Below are 5,096 nucleotides of genomic sequence, written 5' to 3' on the forward strand. Positions count from 1 at the left end.
CAATAAACATGGGTTCAGGGTGGGATAAAACCCTGCTGGGGGGGGGGGGACTTCACATGGATCCCACTCCTAACGTGCATCTACTCAGCATTCCCCCCACCCAACACGGGGTTTTTTTTTGAAGAATTGCAACTTGTGCAATTTTTTTGTTTTAATGCACCTTGCAGCTGTGGCTGAGTGAATGGCCGGGCAGGAGGCATGTTATGTGGCTGCACTTTCCTCTTTTTTAAAACTCCCGGCTCCCATCTGTGGAGCCATGCAGGCACATCTGGGGACAAGAGGTGTCAGCAAGGCTCAGGGGTTCATGCGGTACCTGTTCGCGTTAGCTGCACATCAGTGGGAGGTGGGCAAAAAAAAAAGATGGTGCATGGGCCCCGCCTGCACGGAGGCATGCAAATGGTCTGGGGCCTGTACCAGGCTCATGTACCTCAGCTGCACCTTGCTTTAAAGTTTTGGCCGTAAGGAAAGGGCCTCAGTCAAGCATTGAATTCTTGACATCTTCTTCCTCAGATTTTTAGCCTCTTGTCCAAAATGATGTTCCAGCTGCACTGCCTTTGATCTTTTCTCTTATGGCCCCCAATAAGCCCACCTGATTCCCAGGTATTTGAAGAAGCAGCCTGAATTTTTTGTCAATAAATATTCTTGAAGAAAATGTTAACCCTTTCAATTCTCTCTGATCTCCAGGCAATCCGAGCAAAAGAAAAACCTTTGGAGGTCTCGGACCATTAATCTATATTATCTCTGTGTTGTATTGTTTTGGCTTCAGTATATTGTAGTTATGATGATTGGGTGATTCTAATAAAGTTGGTCATTGATAAAGAATTATTTGAAATGAATAGATGCATGACAAGAAATATCCTCACTCGTCTCTCTCGCTCTCTCTCTCTCTCTCTTTCTCTCGTCTTCTTAGGGTGTGAAACTTAAATACCGTTACGGAAGCTGGAAACTTTATCTGCACAGCCTTAAACAAAGAAAACAAATTCTAAAGTTGCTCAAGCTTCCTTTAGTAGTTGAAATGTGTGAGACGTAGTGCTTCGTTTATGAATGATACAAATATATACACCATCAATATGCTCTTTCTATTTCTATAGCTGCATAAAGCAACCTCTACTGCAAACAAAATCTTCCACCCAGAAGAAAAATGGGTAGCAGAGTACGCTAAACTGCCTTGTAGTTGTGTGTATAAAAGCAGAATGGAAGATGTCAGGAACTGATGGTCAAAATGAAACTCTCTTGCCGTTTTGTTAAGTTTTCAGAGAGATCTCTGGCTTCACCTACTACAGCCTCAATTAGGATCAACCCAGCTTTTGATCCAGTGCTAATAGGACCCCTCAAAAACATAGGGGTGTGTGTGCATCCAAGAATGTGCATCTGCTTGGGTTTCAAAAGGCGGAAGAGAGAAAAAAGTTTTGAAGTGGAGAAAAGGCCGTGGCTTTCTACTTAAAGGGTATAGGCTCTTTAAGTGAGAAGAGGCCCAGAGTTCCGCTGAAATTGGCCACAACATCTTCTTTAACATGCCACAGGACAATTTTGAGCTACATTTGTGAAATCTCCTTAATTGTACTCTTGAGGGACAAGAAGACACTTTCCTTCTCTGCCTGCCCAGCATACTATTATACCATCTGTGACACCCATGCTTCAGTGTTTCAGTAGAGTGTATGTATATAATTCCAACACAAAGCGGACAGATCATACTGAAAGTTGATTCTTGGAGTTTTATCTAGGGCAGGGGTAGGGAACCTGCGGCTCTCCAGATTTTCCAGAGTTAGTCCACATTCTACTGGCATGGCCAATTGGCCATGCTGACAGAGGCTGATGGGAATGGTAGTTCTGAAACATCTGGAGAGCCGCGAGGTCTACCCTGGACCTAGATTGGCTGGCATTTCTAAAACACAGCCATGTTGATTTTGCTACTGGCGTAAAGCCTATTATAATGTTAAGGTCCAGAGCATCAGAGATGGAAACAGGAAACTGAGGGACAGGCTTTTACACAATAATAGAGTTACATAAAAGTATCATATGATCCAGATTGTTAGTCTTATATTAAAGATTGATGCCCCCCGCTGAAACGTGCTCCGTCTCCAGTTTCCTTAGCATAGTTTAGTAGCATATATGCTAAAACACTTCACCAAGAAAGATGTCTATGATAAAATAATATTAAGTAAATAATCCATTTTAGATTTAGATTTCAGATTTCAACATTTCCTGAGTCTAATTCACAGTTCTCATTCAGAACACATACTATCTCACAAACACAATACTAACGCCACGCTATCAATAATAATAATAGTATCATTACGCTGGAGGAAACAAGTCATGGCAAGGCAGAAAAAATAGCTACTGACATTGAATGTATGCTCATATCTGAAATTCAGTCAAGTCCTCGTCCTTACAGTATTTTATTTATTTATTTATTTAAGTTAGTTAGTTATTTTTATATACCACCCTCCGTATATGAAGGGTGAAAGTACCAAATATATAAATCCAAGTAGAGCACAGTTTAAAACATAACAAATACAACTATAATAACATATATATGGCTCTATAGGATTAAATAGTTAAACTTCTTTGCCAAAACATAGCTGCTAATGCCTCACCGCCCCCGCAGCGCCAAACCCTCCCGAGGGGAGTAGGGTAGGTCCCTCAATGTTAATGAGGACCATCAGAGAGGGGAGATCCCGCCCCTATGGTACAGTATGTATTTGAAATTATTTTAGGAAAATTTGCTGGTTTTATGGTTTTATCTCTAAGTGGCATTTTAAACTACTTTTTACACACTTGACTGTAGAGAGGTTTAAGATAAGTGTTGCCATTTGTTCTTAAATGGTGCTGGCTTTCACGCCGTGTATTAAATATCTGCAGACCAGGTTATGAGCTCCATCCTTGTGTGGCCTTGCTATTACAGATTTTATTCCTCCAGATTACTTCTTTTCATTTGCCAAGTCAATTATGTTGGGAACAGGGAGCCAAACCCGGATTTGCTACGAGTAGCATTTTTGTGAATTTTTCCCTAGTTGACATCTGTTAAGTATATGAATGACTTTATCTTGTTCCAAGAATCTGTAGTGAATGGCAGTACACCATGTTTTGCAGATTTATGGAGCCCTCCTATAGTTTCTACAATGCATTATATTAATGACAATCTACTTACCCTGGGAGTTGGTCGGAAAAATTTGAGCAGTAGTGCTTGGGAGGATGGTGGCTCAACAAGCCCCGCTGTACAGTTTCCATCTGTTTGTAGCGTAGGTAGAGCCAAGAGGGCATCAGTGAAAGAGTGGAAGTTGAGCTGTTGACTGCTCTACTGAAACATCTGAGAGGCTAGTGTTAGTAAATGGGTTATAACTGGGCATAGAGTTATAGAAGAAGTATTTCCTCTGCTTGAACAGAGTTTTTTTCTTCTCTCATTGTTTCTAATTTGAATTTTATCCTGCTGTTTCCAGAATTCTTTTCATGAGTCTGCAGTTGTGAAGGTGGATAAAACGCGCAACTTCAACTACTTGAGGTGAAAGTCTTGAAGGAGTCTTCTGTATTGAATTTTTGCAATGTTGATGCTATGGTGGCATAAATCTTGTAGTGGATAGAACGTTGCCAGTACAGTGGAACAGTGCAGTTGTCCTCTTTGTGTTTGTCCATGTTTCAGAATCAAGGGACAATAATTTAATCCTTGAATTCCTATATTAGTCATGCAAATTGTAATTGATATCCAAAAGGTTAATACCACAACCACACTTTGCATATTTTAACAAAATAATCAGTTTAATTGAAAGTTTACAGTAAAGATGTGTTTCCATACATTTCACATATGCATTTCTTCATCCAAATTATGTCAAATCAGAAATAAATACATATTTCTTTACATAAATAAAGTTTAGTAACAAGTAATTCAAAGTTGCAAAAATGTGAGGTGGGGCTAGTTAACCTTCCAGAGCCTTTTAACCCCATAGCCTCCCAAGGCCCCTTCCTGAAATACAAATATATATAAATATCACCCACGCCAGCTGGTAACCCCTTTATTAGTCAGTCACAGCTTTTGATTTTCCTCAGCCCCACCCATCTCACAGGGTGTTTGTTGTGAGGGGAAGGGTGGCAAATTAAGCTCCCCTTTGAAGTCTCCTACAGAAAAGAAAGGGGGAATATAAATCAAAACTCTTCTTCTTTCTTATATATGGTAATTGACAATCATAATATAACCCAATCCTTGTGAATTTCAACTTACAACACATTTTGCATCGTTTATGTAGTAATTTGTGTATCCATTCCCTTGATGCATTGCATGATGACTGCTATATTAGTCAGCCTGATATATTACAACCTAGTACATTTATCAGCAACTGGTGAACATTGTATGCATCAATCATTAGCAAATAACAGCCACCTTTCCATCGAATGTTGACATTATTAAGCTATAACCTGTACCAACTGCATTTACTTCTAACCCCCTCTTTTTATCAGTAGTTCCAATCAGCTTTTATAGGTAATGTCTCCCAATTGATCAATCTTGGTAACGCTGGAGACCAACAATGAAATCCCAAGTGGAGTTACACCATTCTAAGTCCTTTGTAGTCTATAGGTTTATAAAGGTTTAGGATTGCATTGAAAGTCCTCTTGTTTGTCTTGGACAATTCTGGTTATGATAAGCAAACCTATTTCAGAACAAGCTATGCTTATAGACTTGTTTACAGCCCCTTGCCTGTCTTACAGATGGATCCCAAATCATTACCGTTGCTTATTTTAAATAACTTCTACCCTTGTTTTAATTAGACCTTTTCAGTGATTGAGCATAAGAGAAAAGGGGTGTTTAGAGAGACCAGTTCTTACCCAATCCTGTGAGTTCTCTGTGTCTTAATAACCTGTGCATTTTATGCTGGACTGGGAAATATTCTTTTGAGGGGTTCACACACAGTTCCTTAAATCATATCATGGTTGTTAATGAACAACATTATGAGAAGAATAGGGTAGATATTCTGCCCAGTACAGATACTCAGTTCAGATACTCTGATCCTGCCATTTTTTACAAGTGCCAGAGTTTACACACACACACACACACACGCGCGCTCGTGCGCGGAGCTGCTTCCTCTGCAAAAATTTCACAACTG

The sequence above is a fragment of the Sphaerodactylus townsendi genome, linkage group LG01 (genome assembly GCF_021028975.2).
Source record: "Sphaerodactylus townsendi isolate TG3544 linkage group LG01, MPM_Stown_v2.3, whole genome shotgun sequence".
NCBI lineage: Eukaryota > Metazoa > Chordata > Lepidosauria > Squamata > Sphaerodactylidae > Sphaerodactylus > Sphaerodactylus townsendi.